This window comes from Rhinatrema bivittatum, chromosome 6, assembly GCF_901001135.1.
Source record: "Rhinatrema bivittatum chromosome 6, aRhiBiv1.1, whole genome shotgun sequence".
Lineage (NCBI taxonomy): Eukaryota > Metazoa > Chordata > Amphibia > Gymnophiona > Rhinatrematidae > Rhinatrema > Rhinatrema bivittatum.
In genome coordinates, this window is record NC_042620.1 from 297,439,433 (window position 1) to 297,466,481 (window position 27,049).

The window sequence follows — 27,049 nt, forward strand, 5'->3', positions numbered from 1 at the left end:
CCATCTGCGACCGACGGGCATAACAGTACCCCCTTTCTTAGGGGGTACTGTTATGCCGGGGATTTGGGTTTTCTTGGATGAGAGACATGGAACTGCTTGATCAGTTCTTTGTCAAAGATATTGACTTCCAGCTCCCAGCTGTTTTCTTCTGGGCCAAATCCTTCCCATGTGATCAAATATTCCCATTGCTTCCCACACTTCCTCACATCCAGGATGTCCTGTGCTTGATATGTAATGTCCTCCTCTGACGCCAGAGGTTGGGGCTCAGGAGGTTTCTTGGAGAATTCGGACAAGATGAGAGGCTTTAATAGTGAGATGTGGAAGGCGTTATGAATCTTGAGCGATGTGAGTAGGTGAAGACTGTACGTGACTGGGCCCAGCCAGCAAAGTACAGCAAAAGGCCCGATGTATCTGAGAGCAAAGCGGGCTGAAGGCAGTTTTAAGCGAAGAAAGCGAGTGCTGAGCCACACTTTGTCTCCAGGGTTAAACTGAGGAACTGCCCGATGATGGGCATCGTAGAACTTTGACTTCTGGGCGGCTTGCTGTAGAAGTTGTTTGGTGTGCTCCCAAAGTTGATGTAACTCTAGTGCAGAAGCCTGCACCGCTGGAAGACGAGGCAGAGGCTGGTGTCTGTATACTATTTGAAAGGGTGATGACCCGGTAGATGCAGACTGGTGGGAGTTTAAGGCGAACTCGGCCCAGGGTAGTAAGTTGGACCAGTCATTCTGCCGAGAGTTTACATACGCCCGAAGAAATTGTTTCAGGGTTCGGTTCATCCTCTCTGTCTGACCATAGGCCTGTGGGTGATAGGCTGATGTGAGGTCTAAGGCAATATCGAACTTTTTACATAGTGACCTCCAAAATCTGGCCGTGAACTGAACACCTCGATTCGAGAGTATATGTCTCGGGAGTCCGTGGAGGTGAAAGATGTGGCGGATGAACAGTTTAGCCAATTCCGGGGCTGAAGGAAGACCTGGTAATGCCACAAAGTGAGCCATCTTCGAAAATCGGTCCACGGTAACCCAAATAGTGTTGTTGCCATTGGAATGAGGTAGGTCCACTATGAAATCTGCGGCTATGTGTGTCCATGGCTCACTAGGTGCAGGAAGAGATTGTAAGAGATCCCAAGGACGGCCCATTGGCGGCTTCGACGAGTGCAAGTGGGACATGATTCTACATACGCTTGAGCGTCCTTCTTCATGGTTGGCCACCAATAGAATCTCTGGAGAGTGGAAAGAGTTCATGCGCCCAGCAGAGGATTTTCCTTCGCAGTGGTCGGGGAACCACCGTCTTCTCAGATTGCACTGTGAGTATAGTGGAGAGGAGAACTTTAGTTGGATCAATGATGTGCCATGGAATATCCGGAACATCTTCTGTGGTGAAAGAATGAGAGAGTGCATCGGCTTGAGCGTTCTTATTGCCAGGCCAGTATCGTAGTAGGAAATTGAACCGAGTACAAAAGACAGACCAGCGGGCCTGTCTGTGATTCAGGCATTGAGCATGGTGCAGGTATTCGAGGTTCTTGTGGTCAGTATATACTGTGATCTGGTGCTGCACACCCTCAAGCCAGGGATGCCACTCCTTGAAGGCCAGTTTAATTGCCAGTAATTCCTTGTCCCCGATTCCATAATTCCGGGGAGAATCGTCGGTAGAAAAAAAGAGCACAGAGAGAAAGGCACTACCCACGGAGCGGGGAGTGTAGCAAGAAAGTCACACAGACACAGAGGTGGCACAGGGTCTGTGGAGTGGGGTATACCCAAGAGAGAGGATTCCTCTGTACCCGATGATACGGCAAAGATCTGCAAAGTGGGGTACACCGGTGAGGGTCCTTAGTAGAGATGATACGGCAAAGGTCCGCAGAGCGGGGTACACCAATGAGGGTTCCATAGTGAGCAAAGCGGATTCAGCAATGAGGGAACTCGTTGCCAAGTCGTCGCAGACAGAGCCAGCCGGCTTAAGAGTCCATGGGGAATGACGTCATCCGGGGGGGGGGGGGGAGAAGCCCCCGAGGTTCCCGCCATGATGTGCATAAAACTGGCCCGGAAGCGTGTGCGCCTAGGGAGCTCCGAGGGCAAGATGGCGGTCAGCAGCGTCCATGCCGTCCAGGGAGGCCCGGGAACAGGAGCAGGCAGGCCTGCAATAGCTGGTGGAGGCTGCAAGTTTACCCAATGGAGTCAGTGCAGTGAGGCAAGAGGTGAGCAACAGCGGTCGCAGCCATCTGCGACCGATGAGCGTAACAGAGGATAGACTTAAAAATCTAAACATGTACACCTTAGAGGAAAGGCAAGATAGGGGAGATATGATAGAGATATTTAAATATCTGAAAGGTTTCCATGCATAGTAGGCGAGCCTCTTTTAATGGAAAGGAGGCTCTAGAATGAGCGGTCATGGGAAGAGGGTGAAAGGGTAGACTCATAAGTAATCTTAGTAAATATTTCTTTAAAGCGAGGGTAGTAGATACATGGAATGGACACTAAGTGGAGGTGGTGGAGACAAAAAAGGTATCTGAATTTAAGAAAGCAGAGGATAAATACAGGGGATATCTGGGGGAGTGATGGGAATGGTAAAGCTAAATTAGATGGGCGGATGGGCAGACTAGATAGGCTATATCAGGGCTTTCCAAACTTGTCCTGGGGACCCACAGTCAGTTGGATTTTCAGGATATCCACAATGAATATATGAGATAAATATATAAATATATATATATGAGATAAATTTGTATATACTGGGACTCCATGATATGCAAATTTATCTCATGCATATTCATTGGGCTTATTCTGAAAACCCGACTGGCTGTGGGATCCCCAGGACAGGTTTGGGAAGCCCTGGGCTATATGGTCTTTCTCTGCTGTCATGTTTCTATTATTTCTTGAAAACCAGGCCTGTGTGTGGCTCTTGGGGACCAGAGCTGGCTGCCTCTGCTCTATGGGACAGTTACTTCAGGCAACTACATCATGATAGGATTCTATCACACATCTACACCCCTAGTAGGGTTCTGTAATACAGCTTTACCCCACAGGAACAGGATCATTTAATACAGCCTCATCCCCCCAAGAGGGGGATGCCATTCAGTTATAAACTGCCCTAACCTGCGGCTGCATCTTTCTGCAGAGAATATCTCCATTTAGATACAGACCCCTTGGATAGCAGGTAGTGGTCCCTCATGGCCCTGCTATATAGTCCATTTACACAGCTTCTAGTCACCAAAAGATAGAGGATGTGATCTTTCCTTTGAGGTCACAAGCCAAAAATGTCAATTGTACTAAGAAGAACAAGACTGAATTATCCATGTACGATGGATAAAAGGTATTAACCCAAAGGTCCTGCTCAGGGGCCCTCTTATCCCTGATCTTTTTCCTGGACACAGAGCTGCTGATTAGCTGAAGTCTCTCTCACATTCCCGGGAGGTCCTCGGCATTTCCCTTCATCAGCAGATGGAAGATGAGAGCAGCAGAGAACAATGGAAAGGCATCTTGCAAGTTCCATCAGGCCCACTAGAGGAACGCAGCTGGTTCAGTAGCTGCTGAAAGCACAGACGTCGGTATCAGTGGTTAGGCAGCAGCTGAGTGAGAAGCCTTGAAGAAGGAAGCAGGATGCAGCTGGAGGTGACAATGTCAAACTTCTCCAGCAACTGCTTCCCGTGATATCTGTTCAGAAGCCCCTCTTAGCAGGATGTGGTCCCATTTCTTCTGCCCGTTACTGCTCCAGATGCTGTGTCATTAGCTGGTTTCCTCCTCTGCCAGCATCCTTGGAAGATCTAAATCTGAAGGCTTATCTCGGTGCACAAATATTCTTTCTTTGCAAAAGCATGTACCCCTCCCAAAGTGACTCTCATCCTGCACCTTGAATGGAATGCCAGGAGCGGATAGAGGATCTACGGCATACACTGACAAGGTTCAAGCAAACATTAGCAAGGTGTTGTAGTTTTATATGAAGGCAAAACTTTATAATGGTTTACTGTCGATGACTATGGTGGGTGTGAAAAGAAATGACTGCTTTAAAAATGAGGAAAAACCATTTCAATAAAGGATACAATCTGAAATTAGGTAATAGTAATTCCAATAATGGAATTTTTATGGATAAATAAAAAGTATTCGTAAATGCAGTGTTGAATGTATTTAATAGCAAATACTTGCAGCATAGAGTAGCATCATCTCCTAAAACAGGGGTGGGCAACTACAGTCCTCATGTGCTACAAGGCAGCCAGGTTTTCAAGACATTATACACTGAATATTCATGAGATGTATTTGCATGCACTGTCTCCTGAAATATGTTAACCCAGTTTCAGGGTTCCCCCATTCCACTATATGTAATTCTTTCCATAATTAAGCTAAGCAGTGCACAATAGCAGTTGGGAAAATGTGCGGATTTTTTTTTAGACCTAGAAAACTTTGTTGAGCTCCTCTGTGTTATGGGGATCAAAGTTCCCAGAATATGGCCCTTTGTTAAGACCATAAAACATTTGGTAATGAATTACCTATAAATTGGGGGCTTCGTTTTCAGTTTTTATTTCTTTTTTCCCTGTAATTTCTCCATGTTGGTTTTAATGAACAAAAATGAGAGAAAAATCAGTGAGAAAAAGATAACTCATTTTTGTCGGCTGATTTTTCTCCCATTTTTGTTCGTTATTATAAAACACTGAGAAATTCTCAGGAAAAAAAAATAAAAACTGAAAACGAAGATCCTCCACCTATAAATAAATAAGTGATATGTGGTTTCCACATCCAGAGTCAGCTTGGCGTCTAACAACTTTTCAAGGTCTTGACTTTCTTCTTTCAAGTTTAGTTTAAGGGTCATCATTCTCTGCTTCAGCTCAGCAATCTGATCCCATGAGAGAGGGAGAGGAAAAGAGAGAGAGAGAGAGCGAGCTGCAGAAGGCTACAGAAAAGGCAGAGAAGGTAAGAGGGGAGAAAATGATAGCATCTACCTGCAGGGAAGATAAGAGGACGTTGCAAAGAAACAAGAGGAGACGAGGAGGAAACAGGAAATATGATGATCATAGTGTTACTGTACCAACTCGTATTGTATTTGTAGCTGTTTGCAACTTCACAGTTTTCTTCTTACAGTACCTTTACGTCTGGGCTGCATTTGCTAGAGATTTACACTGCTCATATGCAGGCTGATGCAATATCATGCGCTCAGGCCAGTGCATCGCTTAACGCGTGGTTGAATGTGCTAGACTAACACCCAATGCAATCCGGGGAATAGCGCGTCCAAAACGCATGTCCAAACAAGCATGGAGCTAATAGCGCTCATTACATATAAATTCCATGTAGATGAGTCTAATAGCTACTACCCCGCGATGCAAACAATCCCTGTTTGCCCAACGCACCCTTGTTAACACCGCAAGCTTAACGCCAGCCCAGGAGCTGGCATTAAGCCTTACAGTGCATATCGGGCTAAACAAAAATACAAAAACTCTTGCTTTCTGCAGTTCCTCCAACTTAGTATTGTCGCGATACGCATATTGACTGGCACAGTATACAGGCAATATGCCATGTATATTGTGCGTGTATACTGTGCCAGTCAATATGCTGCGGGATAAAACGGACACTCGTATTGAGCGTCCGTTTTCCTAACCTGCACACAGCCATGTCACCTGGGTGCCTGATGAGCTAGGGACACACAGTTTCCCCTAGTGCATCCTTTTTAACGTGGCAGTTCGTTAGCATTTTGCATCGCGTGCCCAGGAGCGGTGGATAGGGGTGCGTCAGGGAAACGGATGCTCAATTCAAGCGCCCATTTTTAGCGCATTTATATTGCTTCGGCCTGACGGTGTTTTGAGTTGTAGTGAACGTGCAGTCCATTCCATGGAGCTCTCTCCTTGACATAATGAAAGAGATCTGATGAAAGTAGACTTCTGTCTACCTTCCACCCAGCCGGCTGGCTGTTAATATTCTCATTGCATGCAGAGGGGACAGGTTATCTCTCCAGTATAGATAGGAGGAAGGATCTGCCGTAGCGGAAATGGAAGCTTCCTCAGATTGAAGATTTTCTGGCCAAGATGTCTGCATTCAGAAGGCTGAGGCATGATAGACAGGATCCACCTGCACTGGCTTTTTACCATGTTCACCTCACAGCAGGCAACTTCTCTGTATTCTCTTTCTGTTTCCAGTTCCTCATACCTCGGTTCATTCTATAACTTGAAAAATGTGCTGCAAAGAAAGAAGAAAGTGCTGGAAAATAAATTTCTCTGGGAATGTTGCAAGAGGAAGAGACCAAGCCCTGTATCATCCACTCACCCTCTCTGTTTCTGTCGTATTTTGGCTCCAGGCCTTGTTTCTTCTGCCCAATAATGACATGTAACCCTGGCTCATTGGTCACCCAAAAAATAAATATAATATCAGGGTTCTTGTTTACTAAAGGGGGGGGGGAGTAGATTTTTTTTCAAGGCCATCTGGTGCATTGTGCCTGTTTCTATACTTACTTTCAATTGCCAAATTGCCACGCTGGAAAATAGGTGCGTGCTTCCCCCAAAACAAAGTCTTTTGCTTGTAGAATAAAGCAAGAAAATATTACAGTCTGTTCACAGTTCATCCAGTGTGGCAGAGCACAAAGATGAGTAAGTGCATGCCAGCAGTGGGAAAAGAAGAAATCCATTTGTTTGTACAATCACTTAAGCAATACTCCTGCCTTCTCTTTACTGCCCCTTTTATTGTAAAACACAGCTGTTAGGTTACATTTTCAATTTATAGGCTGACCTCCTTCAAAAAAGACCCGGAATGGCTTGCAACAAAACAAAAAGGATCTAAATACAACAGCTTATGTCAAAATACAGACAAAGCAATCTCCAGCAGATCAGCACATGTGTGGTGGACTAAGACTTGGAAGGTGTAGGAGATGATGCAGCGAGAGGCAGAAGCAGAGCTTTTCTCTGTGTCTCTGCGGTGGGCTCAGACTCAGAAGGTGGAGGAGGTGATGCCCACGCAGCAGATCAATGATCTGCCTATACTCCCTGGAGTGGTCCCAGAACTGGAAAGTATAGGAGATGATGTCCAGACAGCAGAGCAGGCGTCTTGCTGTACTCACTTGTTTCTACAAGATAAAGTCCACACAAATCAGAGGATCCATAAAAGTGCTACACTCTGGCAACTTATTCAGTTCGCTAAGGTTGTTCATACTTTTCCCGGTTTAAACACCATGGGTCAGTATTGAAAGGCAAGCTGTGAGATACACAGCCGGATAGCTATATCTGGCGAACTTAGATGGGATATTCAGCTGGATGGCTATGCGGCTGAATATCCCCGTTAAGAGCTTTTGAGTAGGTCTAACTTAACTGGATAAGTTATGTGACTAAGGCTGAATATCACTACTTAGCCAGTTAACTTATCCGACTATGTAGCACCAACCTGATCCACCCATTGCCCACCCATCTTTTATCCAGCTAACTATATAGCCAGATAAGTGACTTATCTGGCTATCTAGTGGCCACTGAACTTAAGCAGATATTCAGCGGCCGCTAGATAGCTGGATAAGTCCAGTTGAAAATCGGTCCCCATGTTGGTAGATTCTTTAGGTCAAAGCCATGGTTTCCTCAGGCATACCTTAAGTCAGTGCTTCTCAAGTAGTGTGCTGGAGCACACTGGTATACCTTGAGAAAGGTCTTCCTGTGCCCCACTGCTCGGCCTGACAGCCTCTACATGATTCTCCTTCTGGGCTCATGATGGATTCCTTTGGTCAATGCCCTACATCTCTTGCTTGTATAACCCGCTACCATTGGGCAGTGATTCTCCTTCTACGGTGACTATTAGAGGATGGCAGTATGGGTTTCAGATGTTACTTCGGGGGACACTATAACCACAAAAGAGGGGATACGAAAGAAAAATTGCCCTCCTTCCTGTTGGGTCTTCCAAACAAAAGGAACCAAGGGGACTGAAGCCCACCCAATGAGTCTCCCTGAGGTAGGGAGGGAAGGCAGGGTCTTTAAAAGTACAATGCTCAGATAAATTCAACTTTAAATGAAAGAAAACAGTTTATTTAACAGTTCTGTTCACCAAGCAAGTAGCATAAATCAGCAATTCAAAGTCTTGTGAACCTTTGAAAATAACATTCAAAACAGGAAATACTGGTTTACAATAGTGAATAACATTAAAGAATTATTTTCTCTACCTCTTTTCTTCCTAGGATTCTTAATTCCCTGTCTAAGACCAGTACCTACTATAATAGAACTCTCACGGGATAAGTATGTGTAAATATATATATTTATCTGTACCTCTGAGTAGTAAAGTTTGTTACAATTGAAATAAGGTGAATGTAAAGCAGGGGTTTGTTTAAGAGCATATGATTCTTTTCTTATGCTCCACTTCACAGGTGTTCCGGAGTATTTCCTTGCAGCAGATAAAGGCAATTATGTCTTTTGTATATGTTCCTTTCTTTCTCGGCATTTCTTAAATTTGACTGAGTCCTTTAACATTCTCGCTTTGTCTCCTTTGCTTTTACTGTGTGTGTATCTGTATCTCTTGCTCTCTTGTTCAGTCTAGCTAGACACTTAGGGGCAGATTTTAAAAAAGTACGCCTGCGCGTACTTTTCTTCGTGCGACCGGCGCAAACAAGAGTATACCGGATTTTAATAGATACGCGCATAGCCGCGCGTATCTTTTAAAATCCGGGGTCGGCGCACGCAAGGCTGTACAAAATCGGCAGCCTATGCGCGCCAAGCTACGCAGCCTACCTCCGTTCCCTCCGAGGCCGCTCCGAAATCGAAGCGGCCTCGGAGGGAACTCTCCTTTCACCCCCCTGCAGCTTCCCCTCCCTTCCCATACCTACCCACCCCCCCCCCCAGCCCTATCTAAACCCCCCCTATCTTTGTTTGAAAAGTTACGCCTGCCCGAGGCAGGCATAACTCGAGCACGCCGGTGGGCTGCTGGCGCCATCACCCAACCCGGGGGCTGGTCCGGAGGCCTCGGCCACGCCCCCGGAACGCCTTTGGGCTGATACCATGCCCCTGACATGCCCCCAAATGTCACGCTGCCCCCCGACACGCCCCCCTAGCAAAGCCCCGGGACTTACGCACGTCCCGGGGCTTGCGCGCACGCCGCCGAGCCTATTCAACATAGACTCAGCGCACGCAGGGGGAGCTTGGAGTAGGTTTTCGGGGGGGGGGGGGGTACGCGCATATATTATGCACGTACCCCTTTGAAAATCTGCCACTTAGTGTTTGTGTTGAGTATATACACTTAGCTCTTCCAAACTGAATCCAGTGTTGCTTTGTCTCCTTATGTTGTAGAGCCTTGATGAATTTCTTCCAGCCTCTATTTTTGAGTGTGCTGTCTGCAGTCAGTTCTCTCAGCCATCTCCTTATCCCTTACAGCTTTCCTGACTATTTTTAAATAACATTAAACATTAGGGATGGGCATTCAGGAGAAATGAAATAGGAAATGAGAATAATTTTTCTATTTCATTTCATTTTGTTCTCAAAGCGAAACAATTGATAATACATAAAATTTTGTTGGTTTTCATGTTTTGTTTTGAAAACAAAAAGTGATCTGTCAGGCCTAGGCCTAGGCCCAAAGCTGGGGCCTCGTCAAGGAAATAGGCCAAGGCCCAAAACAGAGGCCTTGGCCTATGCCCAAGCATGATGCTGGGACCTGGGCCTAGGCTCGAAGTCAGGGCCTCAGTTAGGTGTAGGTTGCAACCTGATGCAGGAGCCTCGGTCTAGGCCCCAGTGCAATGCCAGGGTCTTGGCTGAGACCCCAAAAACTGAAAAAACTACTTGCTCCATCGGGGATCCAGCATCATGTTATGCTGGGGTCAGAACTAGAGGCCGGGTCCTGACGCCTCGGCCTTGGCTAGGGTCTGGGATCAGGTCCAATGCTGGAGCCTGGTCCGGTCACTGGGTCCCAATGCCTGGACTTCAACCCATACCCAGACCTGATTCCAGGCCTCGGCCCAGAAGCTGGGTGCCGATGCCTGGTCCTCAGCCTATGTCAGAGCCCAGGCCCGACACTGGGGCCCAGTCTGGAGACTGGGTCCCAAAGCCTGGGCCTCAGCCAGACCCAGGTCCAATACTGGAGCCTGACCCAGTAGCTGGGTTCCAGCCCTTGGTCCTTGGCCTAGGCTGGGGCCTGGGTCAATGCCCAACACTGAGGCCCAGTCCGGAGACAGGATCCTGATGCCAAAGCCTTGGTCTAGACCCAGGTCGACACTGCCGTACATCAAAATGTTGCCCTCCTGAGCGGAAGGCATGATTTCATCAAAGAAAATAGAAGAAAGAATATTGAAGAAAAGTCCTCTAGGACCTGAGTGCTAGGCCTGACCTTGGGCCAGGGCCCTGGCATCAGGATCTGCCTAGGTGGCAGGACCCGGCCTCTGGGTTGGGCCCCATTCTCCGTACCGGGCCCTGGCCTAGGCCAGCTCAGCATGGATTCCTCTCGGTAGCAATAACATTAACAAGGCTGCTGTTGCAAAATGAAAGTAAGAATCTGCAGCCCTGCTCCACCCTTCTCACAGCTCACGCTCTTCAGTCCCATCTATCTTCTTAGCTGCATGGAGAGGGGGGAAAAGCTCTTGTAGATGCCTGCACTTGAAACAAAGCACAGCTCCAGGATCTCAGGTCAGTGAAAAAAAATGTCCTTTACCCCCTTATTTATATATTTTTAACCCTTGCTTACATTGGCTGCTTTGGTCCCGCCTTCCTGACCCCATTGCAACCAAGCACTGAGGAAGACCGGAGGGGAGAGGCAAGAGCGGCGAACCCACACAGCAGTGAATGGTAGGGAAGAGCCTCTGCTCAAGCCCCTCCCTACCTGCTTCCTGGCATGCAGGGCTCTTCCCGGCTGTGCTCTGTTTGCTTGGAGAGCCACTGCCCCCAGGCCTTACGTTCTGTGCTGCAAGGATTGGGGTTCGGATGACGGCAGAGTGGGGAGTCACCCAGAGACGCAGCCAGGTAAGAATGATCTGTGGGAAGGAAAGGGGGTGAGGGGGAGAAGAGGTGAAGCTGGGGGGAGCAGGCACAGGGTGCCGATACAGTATTATGCAGGGTGGGGGCAGGGAGATGAGGGGGAGGATTGGAAAGACAAGCTGGGCCATACCAGGGGAGAGGGAAGCAGAGGAGGGAGAGAGAGAAAATATGGATCTGGCGTGAAGGAGAAGGAGGAAAACCAGGAGAGGACTGAAGGGAGAGAGAGGAGACCTAAGGAGTGAGGAAGAAGGGAGAACGGACCTTGGATAAGGGGCAGGGTGATGGAGAGGGGAACAGACACATAAAGGGAGAGAGGACCAGATGCTGGGAAGATAGAGAAGAGGGAATGGCTCAGGAATAGAGAAAGGGGATATGAGAGAGGACCCTGGATTTGGGAGTGGGGGAATTCTGGGAGGGAATGGAGGAGAGAGAATAGGAGAAAGAAGTGAGAAAGGAGAGCATCAAGGGAAGAGAAAGTATTCAAATATCCACTCAAGGAAAGAGAGAAAGAAGAAGGAAGGATGACACCAGAGAGAGCGGGGAAAAACAAAAAAATGTGAAAAAAAAAGACACAATCAGCAAGAAAAGCAAGCCAGAAACATCAAAGGCTGAGACTTGCACTGCCTGATCGAGAATATTAATAGTTCATCAGTGTAAAATATCCTGGGACACAGATCAAAGTCTCTGACCTGCATGTGTCTCACACACAGAATTTACGTTGGGAAGAGTTGAATGTTTTGGGCTAATCCTGACTTTCTGGTGTACAATTCATTCTCTTGTATGCAAGACCTACACACCAGCATGGAGGCTTTTGTATTGGGCTAAAAAATATTGTGTGCTTTTAGGTATATTTTGAGAGTAGATTACCAGAATTTTCCATGGGGGACAGGGCCCCCCAGACTTCCTCCCTCCCATCAACATGAACGGCTCCCTCACTGCTCGCACTACAGGGCACAAGTGGCAATCTTACCCTATCCTCCTCCTACCCACTGGCAGGCGAGGAGCAGCACTTCTTAAGTGTATGCACCTCCTCTGCCAGCTTCAATCTGACGTGTGAATGTGTGGTTGCCTGTAATCTCACAGGATCAGCTGCTTCCCCATGTTCTGGTGGACTGAAGCAGGAGGAATGAGGCACACACAGGTAAAAAGTGATATCTCCTCCTGCTGCTGGAGGGAAGAGTGAGAACTGTGCAAAATTTGGTTTGCTGCTCCACGAGGATTGAGCAAACCTGAAAAGGTGCCATGAAATAAAAAGGTTGAGAAACACTGCCTGAAGTGCCCTGCTCCTCCTGGAACCGCTGTGGCGCTGGAGAGAAACAGTCAAAGAGCTGTTGCTCCCTTTTGCTTGGCTGGTTTGAAGTCGGGTCCCCTGCCCACTAAGAAGTTTCGAGGGTGCCTGCCTGGGCACCCAGCTCCTCCCCCTTCACCCCCTGGAGGGTTCCTTAGCCTAAAAGCAATTGGTTGAAAACCCCTGCTGTACTCACCCGGTCCTCCTCAGACCCATGGTCCCAGACGTTTCTGCTGCAATAGGTCGAGATCTCAAACTAGAGACTGAAGCAGGAGGAATGAGAGGGAAAAGAAGGTTTACATCACAATTTGTGTGGCATATTGGCAAGGCCAGGGAGATTGGTTTTTTCCCCCTCTCCTAAGGAGCTTAGCACTTTTGCTCCTTTGTCTTCAGGGGAAAGCTAAAAAAAAAGACAACTTTCCCTACAAGAGTTCTGCGCTACCATCTACTGGAAAGAACCATATTATTGAAACATGAAAAGAGGAATGAGAAAAACTAGTACAATAGTGAATATTTTACCAAGAAGACACATTACTCTGTAGCAGGGCCAGCAGAGGGTCCTTAGGCAGGCATGGTTTGGTTTCACCAGCACTACATCTCAGTGGAATGGCTGTTTCTTCCATCTAAGACATGAAAATATAAAGCAGACTTTAAGCTACAAAGTATTTTTCATATTTTAAAAGAGGTGTGCTAAGAAATGCATGGTAATGTTGGATATTCACAGAAAACATCACATCAGGAACTACTGGTTGCAAACACTGATCCTAGCTAAGCTAGCTGTCCCTGCCAAATCCTCTTTATCCTTATCCTGGGTTACCACTCTCACTCTGTGACTGAAGAATGCCACCACACAAAGACAAAATCTGTTGCTTGTGTAGCCCTTAAATACCAGGCACAATAGCCAACAATGCTGAAGGAAATCAGGAATAGTGTTTTTAATTACATACATGCCCCACAGTCATATTGCTGTTGGTGCACATATAGCAGGATATCTGGGGCAGGGGCACTAGCCAGTTCTTAATCTTCACATGGAAGGTGAATGAAACAGTCATGCAATGCTGTTCAATAAGAAAGCATCTGTCCGGTAAGTTTACTGAAGACAAACTCACCAGTATCATTCAAGGAAATGTCTAGATTCTGTGGCCCATAGCACCCCACCCAGCACTGCTAAAATCTAACCAAGACAGGATATTATGAACGCATTTTGATTGCAATGCAAATGACATTTCAGTTGGTATTCAAGGTCACTGATGGAGAGAACTCGTATTTCAACCTGCTGACTGACTAATGAGGCAGCAGGCCAGCATGAACTGATATTAATGTGCTCTGCCATTCGCACTTTGCTCTGACAACTCTTCAGGCTATAAATTTAGCCTGGGCATGCTGCTGCTAAAGATGATGCTAATTGCTTCAAAAGGTTTTACCTGAAAAGATCACTGCAGCTGTTGACTGCTCAATGCACGGCTGAGAGGATCTGTAGGAACAGAGATTCTATAACTGTAGCTCATCTGCATATAGTACTGATGCTCAGATTATAAGGGAAAAAGCACAGGACTGCTGCTTGTATGACAAAATCCATAAGCAACACACGTCAAGCAGCACTGACTGAATTTTCAATAAAGCTCATCACTCAGTAAAAAATATGTTGTTAGCTGAAATTTTTACGGGTTATCATAAAGCTTGGGATAACTGCATGGGGTGGCAGTTGCTACCTAGGGAAGCTTGCTGGGCAGACTGGAAGGACCATGTGATCTTTTTACTGCTGTCATTACTATCTTACTAGGTAAGAGGCTACATTTTTTACTTTTGAGAGGATTCACCAATGAGGTGCCCCAATGGATGAACTATTATGGCGTCACCCAGATCACTTTTTAAGGTTACTAATAGGTCCTGTAACGGCCTAATGCAGTTAGAGAGATAATAAGGGGAATTAGGCGGAGCTGTGATGGATAACCTTGGTCCTGAGGTTTTATAGCAGAGCTCTAACATGCCCATCAAGGGGCCTGGCAAGACCTGCAGTCCACAAGGATTCCTACCACCAGGGATCCCACCAGATCTACATTCAAGGGAGGACACCCATCCGGCATCTACAAGAGCCCTGAGGGATAGAGACATTAAATTCTGTGCTAAGATAGATTTTCTGCCATTGGGAGGGCTTTCCTGTCCAGCCAAGGGGGCCCATGCCCAGAGGGACCACTGCCCAATCTAATCCAGGAGTGTAGATGGATTCCTGGCTTAACAAAGACTAATGCACAGATAGAGGAGAAAAGATCTGTAATCAGGCAAAGACAGCAGAGACTGTGGTGTGTGTCTTGCTATTTCTAATTGTGCCTTTCAACCAAACTGTATCAGTAAAGATTTATTTTGGACACTGCCTACGTGATCCAAGAGTTGTCTGATTGGCACACAATGCACAGTTCACAGTAAAATGAGGGAACATAAACTTCAGCTACCTTGTACTGGGACAGAAGAGGACTCCTTTCTACCCCTAGTCCAAAGGACCTACACCTTGGGATGGGAAGAGAAGAAAAAGTTGGCCAAGCTCCCCCTCCGTACCTGACTCGTATACTAAGGAAGGGTTACCTAAAATGGCACCCAAAGCCATGGGGCTCAAAGTATGGAGTCTGGCGATGGCAGTAATCGCCGTGAGAAGCGAAACAAAACAACTAGAACAATTGCTTAGAAGTTTGGGGGAAAATGCCGCAAAACTTACTTGTATCCATCTAACGTAAGATGGACAACTGGCCTGGCTAATATAAATATCGTTACTTAGCCGGATAAGTTATTCGACTAAGTAGTGCAGCCCCAATCCGCCCACTGCTTGCCCACAAAGTAGGACTTATCCAGCTATCTAGTAGGCGGACAACTTATCAAACTATCCGCCGTTTGAATATCAGGCCCTCATAATTTAGTACATTCATAATTCAATTATTATAAAAAAATCCAAAATGTCTATAAAAAATGGAAGCATATCTTACATTCACTCACTATCTTATATACACACACAGACACACACGTTCACATATATAGATATACAGACACACACATATATGTACAGACTTGCACATCTATGAACACATATATATGTATACCTACACACACAGGCATATACTTAGGTATACTGTACACTCACAATGCTATCTACTTTTTCTGAGCAGCATATAATCCTTCCTCCTTTTTTTTTTTAAATGAACAAATTGCTCGTGCCACCCTGACAAAATATGTGGCATGATTTCTCACAGCTTGGTGGTGAGGCAGCGGTAGGTGTCATGGCAGGTTTCTGTACCAGTTCATATATGCCAAGATGAGAAAGGTCCCTCTGCCCAGGCAGGGCCACCAGAATTTGGTAGCCTGTCATCAATCAGTGCTCCTTCTGCCTTGCTAGCCACCGCTGAGCACGCCGGGATTTCATCCTGCAGACTGCGTTGCTACAGATATGGGTTATCTGTAGGCGTGGCGAGGAACAGAGAATTATAAAAATTATCCATTAAATCAACTACAGTTTTCCTTCTAGAGTTGACTGATGGGCGGGGAAAGTGCTTAAAATAACACTCTTGCCAAAAACAAAACAAAAGCAAAGCAAACCAAAGAAAGCACTTTTTAAAATATCAATTTACTAATTTGTTACTGTTTCCATTTTTAATGAAGAGGAAGGTCACCAAACATGCCACTTTCAGTATGTCACTTAACAACCCCCTTGCTGAATGAGCTTTTAATCTTGTTGCCTAGGGTGCATCACAGCCTCAGAGACCTCTACTGGAGAAATCTGCCCAGAAACTGAGGGCTGGGGATTTCGCAAAAGGATTTCATGTTTTGTCTCTAGACAGTGTTTGCTTCAGTTCACTGCTGGCGTTTGGGCAGCTGCCTGTTTTAAAAAGAGTTTATTGTAGAAGTAAATTTAATTAAATCATCCCTTTGCCTTCTCCCGGTCCCTTATCAGCCCACTATCAAAATTCACATTTGTTCTCATCAAAATGTTCTGTTTTAGCCAGCTCTAGCCGGAAATTCATTGCCTTTTCTTTCTGCTAATAATAATAATAACCATAGGAGTCGTTTTCTTTGACGTAGTATTTATACTTAGCCATTTCGTGACCCATTTGTTCCTCCTTTCTCCAGTCTCGCTCAGTCAGAACCAGCGCTGGGACTCTGGTGCCATGCGCCTTCATTTGCGACCACTCGGGGGATCTTTCTCCTATTTTACTAGACCGTCCCACAGTTCCTGATCTGCTCATTGTAACAATGAAACTGCGGCCTGGAGCCCATGCACCAGGGCTCCTTCTGGAACCCCGGCTCGTAGCCTCTAAATCTGGTCAGCGGGTTCATGTCACCCTTAACACCTGAGGGCTGTAAACAACTGAACACTGCCTGGGGTGCAGAGAGCACAATCCGGGATTCAAACTGGGGACCCTCCCCGTGGCGGGCGGTGCACAGGGAAAGCCACTGAATCACCAAATCCCAGAGACTTAGCAAATGAGAAACTTACATGAGGTCTTCTTCAGGGCGGATGGCACGAAGCCATGAGCAGACTGGGGAAACACTGCATCTTGTCGTCCAAAGAAAGCGAGAAATAATATGGTTATTTTTGTTGCTGGATCACATTTTCTGAAAAACCGATGAGCAAAGCAATACAACGTTATTCATGACTATAGTCGAATCTATTCCCCATCCTAAGTTTCAAGAAATACAGTGTTCAGGACTGAGTAAATAAGGAGAGGGAAATGAGCAGCCAGCTAAACTGATAGGGATCTCAGGCTAGGGGAGCTATGCAGTGATAGAAACGACTGAAGTTCAAATACTGAAATCCCCTGTTAGATACTACAGAGTTTAGTACTTTGGAATACAATAGTGGGCGTACAGCTCTCGTACCACACCTCCTCCTAATTACAACTGACCAGGAAGTGTCCAGTCTTTGAATCACTCAAGGTAAGCATTCAAGGAATGGAAGCTGCTACTTGGATACCAGAGAGTTTTAGAGAAAGATGTGAGAATGAAGTCATTTGGTTTTGTATCTTCTCTGGCTTATAAAGAGGATCTCAAGTACACTAAACCCATCCTATTACCTGGTGGTGCTTCAGATTTACGCAGGACTTCTGATCAATTCACCACAGCCAGGCACCTAGAAGTGACAGCATCAATGCCCTGAATAAGGCAGGAGAGAAACTGCTATCATTAACTGCCCTGTAATTTTTTAATCCATTGTACCACAAGTATTGCAATCAGAAAGGTTCAAGGGTGCACATATTATCATACCCTATTCATGTGACATGCATATCTTGTATATAAAAACTGAACAAATAATCAATAAAAAACAATAAAATGCCAGCCCTTTTTGTCAGTGATTCTGATGATTACAAGGTAGGGAAGCATGTAACTCTGGATACAGGGGCGTACTGTCTATAGTGCATAGTGCTGAAGAGGTACCACCAATTTCAAAAAGAGCTATGCTGTGCTTCCTAGCACCTTTTTCGGCTGGGTGGGGGGGGGGGGGGGGGGGGGAGGATTGACCTACTGGAAGCCCCTATTTGTCCTATTGGGATTTTTTTTTGTTTTTTTCTGTTAATTTTGTTTCAACAAAAGAGCTGAACTGAAATAAACATTAAACAAAACAAAGCCAGGAATCTCCCCACCCCCCCAAAAAAACCCCCAATAAAAAAAATCCTGAAACAAAATTTTGGTGGCTCCATAGACCTAGTAGACATGGTTGATGGAGATAGCATTTGAGCACTGTTGCTCTCTTTGCTCTGCAGTAGTAACTCTGCCAGTGAGTGTGAGGCTGGTGAGGACTCAGGAGTAGGTCTGGGGATGAGTATGAGGCTGCTCGATGTGAGGGTCCTGGCAGGGCTGAGTTTGAAACTAGTGATGGAGGGGTCAGGATGAAGGGTATGGGGGGGGGGGTCCAGGTGGAGGAGGGATGAATGTGAGGCTGCTGAGGGTGGAAGGCCCAATGGCTGCAGCAAATTTTCTGCTGCACCACCAACTTCAGCTGTCACATTCATCCTTGAATGGAAGGATATAGACATAGTGGAGACAATCCAAAGAGCCATCAAAAATGGTGTTGGGACTCCATCAGAAGCCTATTGAGATGAGACTTAGTAATCTAAATATATACCAACTAGAAGAGAGACGAGTCAGGGGAGACATTTTAGAGACATTCCATTTACAGTAACTGAAAGATATAAATAATGTACAAGAAGCAAACCTATTTCAAGAGACATGATTTAAGGCTCAAAGAAGGAAGACTGAGAAGCAATGTTAGGAATATTATTACATTTGGCGGCTCACGCGTTGCCCCAAATATCACCGGTCTCTTCATTTCGTCTATTTCCATTATTTCTTGTTTATTATTTTGTAACTCCTGCCGTAACTCTGAGAGCCATTTTTGTATCTCTACTCTGGTCGGGGGCTCTTCCTCTGCTGACATTTGATCACCTTCAGCGTCTACCCTTGCAGGGCCTTCATCCTAAAGCACCATATTTGTTAGGCCGCCCTCTCTGTTTGGATCCTGTTTGTGATAAGAATACTTGGGAAAATCTACTGATTTTCATCGCACCAACATCGGTTTCTTAATAGCCGATTAATGGAGCCCAGTTCAGCTATTTTAATGGGTGGATGCCTGAGATTCAAGGAGATTGAGGTTGTTGGAGGTGAGAGCTCTTTTTTAACCAGCCTCCGCTTCGGTGACATCACATCCTCCTCGGCCCTATTTTTTTATGCCATTCTAATGCATCTTCAATTGTGAACAGAACTTAAAAAAGAGTAAAATAGACCTTTGAAGGGTAAATAAAGTGAGCAACCTGCTAATCTTCAAAATAATAAAAGTCCATTGTATTCATGGAATTGCCATGCAGGTAGGGTAGCCCACTGCCCAGTTTTGGACTATACCATCCAGTTTTCCAGTCATTTGTACAGTGTCCAGTTACACGAGTAGCCATAGAATGAAAAGCCCAGTGAAGAGGCAAAGTCTGGTGTATCCTGGGCCAAGGGCCAAGGACCAATGGCCAATCAGTTGCCCACTCTTTAGGCAGCTGGTGCAGCTGCAGAAGAAGACCGAGGGGAGAGACGCATGCTCAGCTGCATGCAAGGAGCACTGGTTGCCACTCATCTGCTCACTTGCCATGAAGCTTGTGCTTCCTTTCCTATGTTCCTTCCCTCTGAATTTGACCTTGGCTGCTCATCCCACAGCTGCTGCCTACCTCTAATATCCCTCCAGTGAATAACTCTTGGACCCGCTTGACTCGTTGGGTGCTGTGGGGCCCGGCAACATCACATCCCAGTCTCAGACTCGGTCCTGCAGGCAGCGCAGCCCACCACCGCAGCTGTCCCAAATGAAGTTGCACTGCTGGCTGCCGCTAATGGTATGCACTGTCTGCCGACACCTGCCTTGATGGAACCACTACTGCCTCTGCCTCTTCCTCCTTGATCTGTCAGGCTGACCTGCCTTTAAAGAGACTGGGCTGGCTTGAAGGAAGAGAGTGCCATCTGCTTCCATGCTATTTCCTATTGCCATGATTGCCATTGTGTCCAGAATGGGCTGTCTGGACCAAAGGATAGAGTCAACAACACTAGAAAAGGGGACTGGGGCTGCTGCGTGGGAGTCAGGAGGAAGGGGAAATGGTAATGCTCAAGCTGCAGGACGGAGGGAAAGAGGGAGTGACACGTAGAAAGTAAGAGAGGGGGGGGGATGCTGAGAAGATCATCAGGGGGATGGTGGGTAAAGGTTAAGGAGAAAAGGGAAGTTCAGGGGGATATGGACAGAGAGGAGTAGGTGGCTCAAGTGTGATGGGAAGAGCATGAGGGACAGAGAAAAAAGGTGAAGTGGAGGGGACTCAGAGATAGTGGGTAGAGGGTAAGGAGGAGAGGAGGATCAGGCGGATGGTAGGCAGAGAAGGGCTTAGGGGGATGGTTGGAAAAGGGTGAGAGGGAGATAATGGGTGGTTGAGGGGAGGTCAAGGGGATGCTGGTCAAGAGAGGCAGAGGATGGGGCTAGAGAGGAGGGCAGGGAATGTTGGGCAGGAGAGGTGGCAGGAGGCAATCAGGCAAGTACTAGGTATTTATTTATTAATTTATTTTATGTCTGGATTTATAGTCTGCACGATCCAAGGTACTCGGCGAATTACAAAATGAACATACACAATAAAATACAAAAATGAAAACTAAAGAATTTAAAATTAGAATACTAATTTGTATGGTTAGGAGGAGATATAAAATAGGGGACAAAACCTCCAAGTAGTTGCACATAAAGGCTCAGGGTATTGGATCCCAGAGCTACTGGGCCCCACAAAAAAAAACAAAAAACCCTCATACTAAATACATTGTATTTCAAAACCGTGCAAGCAAACTACCTTGAATTTTCTGGTATATTGCTTTGTACTCAGATTTTGCCTGAAATTGATACCTGGGCCCTAGTGGTAGTGGGTGGGCATTTTCTGGGGTGAGGGGATGAGGAGGCACCTTTGACCCTGGTCCAGGCCTCTGGAGAGGATAGGGGTAGGGACAGGGGGCAGCAGTGTTGGGGAGTGGTGATCTTTTTATTTTTCCAGTGTGGCACTACAGAGTCTGACTTACTGGTTTTCAGTTCAGTTATTGTCTGCATGTTTTTATTTCTAATTTGCCAGCACTTAGTCTGTATTTGTTGAGGGTCTGTGTACTGTGTGTGTGAGATGAGGGATTCTCCTAGTGTATGGTTTGTGTGTAGCGGTCTATAACAGTCTGGGTTGTTATATTTTTGTTGGTTTTTTTTTTTTTCAATAGGAAGTTTATCTCTTTGGCTCTTGAAATGTGGTTGGTGCAGCATATAAGGTCAGGAGGTGCTCGGTTCTACTTGGTTCTGTGTTTTTTTTACAGGATCCTTTAGGGAAAGGGGACTGCTTTTCCGATTGTTGAGTTTAATTATCAAAATCTAAGGATGGGGAGTGTTTTAGGACCCTAACAATATCTCTGTAGACGGGAAAATAAGAAGAGATATGCTAAACTGATGTTAGATTGTTAAATGTAACAGCAGAGCTCTCTCCCCCTATTTACAGTGTATGGAACAATTGCCGTCCCTACATGCAGGAGAAAGGAGCAGGGACAAGCTCCACCACGCTGAACGGGTGCACTGTGCATGTCTGAGGAGGTGCTGGGCTTATAGAATACCAGGTTCATTGGGGTGCGGTGCTCTGGCGCAGGCTGCGTGCGTGCACCTGAAGACAACTCGAAGGTTAAAGGCTCATTTAATACAAAGGAAAGATGGGGCTGGTGCAGGCTTGTCCTCACCACAAATAAATGTATGTCATTGTTTTGGCTTCAGCAACTTTTGTGACTTGCAGGCTGAGATGCTCTCCTTTTTTTTTATGCCTCATGGCTGTTTTGAAAAAGTGCAAAACAGGTGGCTTGGACTGCACAGCTGGGTTAATTTGGAGAAGAAGGCAGGCCCGTGACTGGATTTTATCTGGAGAACGTTATAATGAGAGATGAACGGCACTGCAGTGCTTTTAAAAGCCCTCGGCAGTGATGTGAGGAAAAAGTGAGGTTCCACTGAGGAACACGAATGGGAGAATTGCCCGTAAGACAGCGCGAGGTAAACACGTGAGGTTCTGTGCTTGCATCAAATTGTAAACAGCAGCAAGGAAAACGTACTGCCAATAAAAACACAATGTTCCTTCCACTACATATTAAATGTAGTGAAGATGCTATTAAAGCTGTAGTAAAAAGGAATGCCATCACTCACACCTTCATACACTACCCCCACATCTCGCTCGTTCCTTACGTCTCTTCCCGCCTCATGCCATGTGCTTTGCTGGAGTCTCAGCAGAAACACAGAGCATGATGGCAGATAAAGACGATATGGCCTGTCCACACCTTTTGCTCAGTTTTCCAGTACTACTACTGCTGTGCTTAACATTTCCATAGCGCTACCCAACATGCGCAGTGCTGAACAAACACCCGAAAAAGACAGTCCCTGCTCTATAGAGCTTCCAAAATAATAAGGCAAACATATAGGACAAGAGACGTGGGGTATTTCATCAAGCAAGACAATGGTTAAAAAAGAAAGACAAGAAAAGAAAGTTAGCTAAAGGGGTTAAAAAAGCAAACAATCGGGCCTTAGATTTAACAAGTGGCTTCAAAAAGGTGGGTCTTTAGGCAGGGCAGTGCAAGGGGATTGGGCGCCCTAGGCATCTTCAGCCTTGGGCCGCCCCCAGCTGCAGCCCTGACTCTTCCTCCTCCCCAAAAGAAAACTTACAAAATACCTGGTGGTCCAGGTGGGGGCCCGGGAGCGTTCTGCCGCTCCCGGGGCCTCGGCTGCCACTAACCAAAATGGCGCCTGTGGCCTTTAGCCCCTACCATGTGACAGGGGCTACCGGTGCCATTGGTTGGCCCCTGTCACATGGTAGGGGATAAAGGCCACCGGCGCCATTTTGCTTAGTGGAAGCCGAGGCCCAGGAGCAGCAGATCGCTCCCGGGCCCTCTGCTGGACCACAAGGGGGGCGTCGGGAGGGTAACACGTGAGGCGGGGGCTGGCAGAATTTTGAAAGGGCACTTTTTGCCCTTTCAAAATTTTGCCGCCTGCCGTGGCGCCCCCTAAATCGCAGCGCCCTAGGCACAGGCCTAGCACGCCTAGTGGTTCCTCCGGCTCTGTCTTTAGGTGCTTATCCCATGTTTTCTTGAATTCTGATACTGATTTCGTCTTCAGCACCCTTTCTGTAAAGAAATATTTCCTTAGATTCTACCCCCTTTCACCCTCATTCCATGATCCCTCAGTCTAGAGCCTATTTTCCGCTGAAAGAGACTGGCCTCCTGTGCATGGAAGTATTTAAAAGTCTCTATTACATCTCCCCAATTCCTCCTTTCCTCCAGGGTATACTGAATAAGGGGTAAAGCTAGTGCGTCGAAAACGCGCATCCAAACCTGGGCTAACAGTGCGCTCCACCGGAGCGCACTGTACTGTATCGGCTTGAAAGTCATAAACATCACAAGAAAAGGCAGGAGATTCAATATACAGAAAAAAACAAAGTAACATCAATCCAATAAAAAGAAAAATCATACATCTCCAATAATAGCCATGGACCACAATAAGGAAGAGGATGGGCATAAGACATAGAAGAGCTAAAAGCACAAAAAGTTATGGAAACAAAGCATTAACTTGCTAGAGATCAAAGTACTTTAATGAAATGGGGCCATCACTTGTTGACAGAAGAGGTTTCTTCAGTTCTAAAAAGAAACAAAGCTGATCAGGAAGAAAAAAATGATATCTGTTGCCAGCATAGGAAACCACACACTTGCATGGATATCTAAGAAGAAAAGGAAAGAACCTCATGATGCATTACAAGAAAAGGTTTCCTTCCATCTTGAGTAGTTTTAATCACTTTCGGATAAATCCAGATGCGCTTCCCAAAGGAAAAGAGTATGAGCTTTATGAAAATATAATTTCAAAATCATATTTAAGTCTTGCTCAAATACAAAAGATATCAAAAGAGTTTCTATATCCACAACCTCTTCAACAGAACTCTCTAATATAGCAGATACGTCCAGTGGTGCTTCAGATGGAATAGGACACCCCTTCTCTTCTTGTTGTGCACCCTGTTCGAATCCGGCCCGCACACAGGCCTGCTCACATCTCTGGTTCCACAGCAGGTCTCGGGTCGGCCTCCCTAGTGGCAGCTGCGAGCTCTTCCAGTCCTTGGCGTCCCGCGGCGGTGGTTGCCGGGCCTTCCTCCACACACCAGGTCTCACGTCGGAGTTCGGCGCCTTCCATGGCATTGGCCACACCCCTACACGTGCGTGCGCGGACCGCCCAGTCTCTTGTAGGGCCAGGGACGGGTCCTAGCTCCGCGGTGCGCCCTGATTGATTGCCTGATATATGGAAGTCCCTGCCTGCACTTCCTTGCCTTGGCAATCGGGTTAGTATTGTGGTAGATTGTCACTGCGATCTGAGTCTTGTTCCAGTCTTGTTCCAGGATCCTTATGTTCCACCCTTGTTCCAGCCTTGTTCCTGCATCTTTCCATTCCAGTGTCCTTCTGTTCCTGTGTTCGTCTGTCGTCTCCCCAGGTAGTACCTCCGGACTGTCTCTCTGGTACTGACTCGACTTGTTCCTTGACCCTCCTGCCTACTACCTGCCTTCTGACCTCAGCTTGCTCCTTGACTACACTGCCTGCTGCCTGCCTTCTGACCTTGGCCTGCCTGTGACCTCCGGAACCTGACCCCTGCTTGCTGACCACTCTTCAGACTGACCCTCAGATTCTGACCTCTGCCTGACTGACCACATCTCCAGATTCTGGCTCTGTTCCTTGCCTTGTCATTGCCTACGCTGTTCTGGTCCTCTTTGATCCATCTGACCTCCAGTCTCAAACCCGACCGCGCTCCTCTCCTGTCTGTGGGCACGCCTGTCTATCATCTCTCCAGGAGACCCTGCGAGGCCCACCTAAGTCCAAGCGGCAAGGGTCCCTACAGGCTCCACCTGGGGGGACCGTGGGCTTCCAGTGGTGAAGCTCATCCTAGCCTCTGTCTCCTCCAGTGCTCCACCCCCTGGGGGCAGGTGCTTCCTGGTCCCTACCAGGGAGCCGTTCTCCACTGCTCCAGGACAAGGCTCCACCCCGAGCGCAACACTTCTCTTCTATGTGTACATGGAAAAAAAATTCTACTGATCGGTGAACAAGCTTCAGCAGGCAAACCAAGAATTTCAGTACAATATTTTTCCAACGTATCTCAAATAGGAGTCCCAGGAAATTTAGGAAAGCTTAAAAATCACAAATTTAAGCACCTTGAAAAGTTTTCAAATGTTCTGTTTTCCTGTGAATAATGCTCTTATCTTGTATCAAAACAATGTTCACCTTTTGAATTTCTTGAACCTATTTTTCCATATCCACAACCGTAGACTCGACCCCTTGGCGCCTTTGCGAGTGAACTTCCTGAAGTTCTGATTCTGATTTCACTGACAGACCAATATCAGAAGCACAGCCTCTGATTGCAGAGTCCATTCTCACTAGGACTGGCCAAAGCGAATCCAGAGAGATTTGAGATGGTCTTACCAGAGGCTGCAGGGGGAAACTCATGAGAGAAGCAGAAGAAGATTCAATTCAGCAGCTACAGCATCCGATTCAGAGAAGCCCACAAACGGCATCTCTTGACTCTCTCCAGCAAGGCTGTTTTTTTTCAACTGAGCTGAACGACACCGGGAGCAGCCCCCTCCCACCAGAAAGCCGCCCGCGTCATTCTCCTGCAACGACTCAGACGCTGCAACATCAGGAGTGCCCAGCTGAGATGGAGGGAAACGCTCCAGGGGTCTAAGACTAAGGTCCAGAGGTACCTGCGCTCCCTCGCAGGACTCCTCAACGGACCCTTGCATCCCCAATCGCCGACGATCGGCTCAGGATAGAATCAAGCGTCTGCTGGTCAGGAGGGTTTTTCCTTTCCTCTTCGGGGACCATAACGAAGAAAAGGTTTTAAAGAAAACGAGGAGCGCCAGCTACGCTGCAGCCTAGCAAGCCGCCATCTTGGCCCCCACACCTCCATCCCTTCTTTGGGTCTTTGAAAACCAAGTGAATGACTGCATTCGAGCCACGAGTTTTGAAAATGTTTGTGTGCAATCTTTGGCCTTAGGGGAGAAGGAGGTAGGCAGATAATCGCTGTGGTGAGAGGAAGGTGCATCTGTGTGCATGCCTGTGTGAGACTGAATGCCCTTGGTGCCAGGAACCCAGTTTCCAAATCTTTGGGAAGAAGAGGTGCCTTACTTGGAAGTGCCTGAGACGTGGAGGTTTCATCAGAGAGGAATGGGTTCCTGTCCATCGGGGGGGGGGGGAGAGCTGAAGGCCTTGTTCAAGAGTTTCTTTTACTGATCCAAGTCAGATGTACACTTGGTGCTTCCAGAAGGAGATCGGAGACATTAAAGAAAGGCTGCAGGTGACGTGTGAGATTCCGGACTTGATGTATTCTGATAAGTAGCGGGGACTTAATTCTAACCGTTCAACAGTGGGGAGAGGTTTCATAGACATTTGGGAGTTGGATAAAGGATTACACTTTCTTCCACCTGAGTAATTGAAAAGGAGAAGGAGACAAAATTGTTAGAGAATTGTCTCCCTGTGGCACTGTGAGTGGTCTTGGGTAGCCAGAGAACAAACTCAGGCTGTACTCTGGAAAAAATCTTTCATGAACTTCTTTATTTGTGACAAGAAATAATCAAAAGCAGCTTTGCAGTTCAACAAACAAAATTAATAAAACAACTTACAGATTAGCAGTATTCTCTTTCTCTAGGTTTCCTTCTCTGCCCTGGGCCTCCTGTTCCCTCCTGGGCCTGGCTAGTTATGCTCCTTTCACAGGGACTTCCAGCCAGGACGAGGATTCCTTGCTGAATTAGGTTTAAGGTGCACCAGGCCAGTTCTCTGGAGCCAGTCTTTTAAGGTGTTCTGGGGTTTTCTCCTGTGTACTCCTTGACACTTCCATAAATTTGAAGATTTTACTGGAAAAGTGAAGTAAAAAATGTATTAATCTTTATTCTTTATTACTGTTCATCAATCATATTTAAAATCTTCAGTCAATGTTTTAACTTTCAGTAAAGGAGTTGGAAATCACATTATCTCTGTGTGATTATTGCTGCCACACTATGGAGATTATCAGTGCTGTCCACAGGGATTGGAAAGAGGGCTGTGTACTTTGGTTAATGCAAAAGGGCCCTGAAGCTATGCTTCCCCCCACAGGGAGCCCTGGACTTCAGAAGTGAAAGCTATCCTGGAGAACTGGTGCAAGTAGGTTGTACATTTTATTTCTATGTTCCTCTGGGTCCAATATTTGAGGTTACACTCACATGCTCATTCTCTCTTACATACATGGTCATTTACACACTCTTCCCATTCTCCCATACACATCTCCCCACTCACAGGCCTGC

At 46.7% G+C, this 27,049-nt stretch overlaps 1 long non-coding RNA gene across 1 annotated transcript; it reads right to left on the reverse strand.

The window, feature by feature from the left end:
• Positions 1–16,664: 16,664 nt before the first annotated feature.
• Positions 16,665–26,671, reverse strand: LOC115093303. Its single transcript, XR_003857274.1, has 3 exons — positions 26,393–26,671; positions 17,249–17,327; positions 16,665–16,731 (listed from the first exon to the last, which is right to left on the reverse strand). It is a non-coding gene; the product is annotated as an uncharacterized LOC115093303 (long non-coding RNA).
• Between the last annotated feature and the right edge of the window lie 378 nt (positions 26,672–27,049).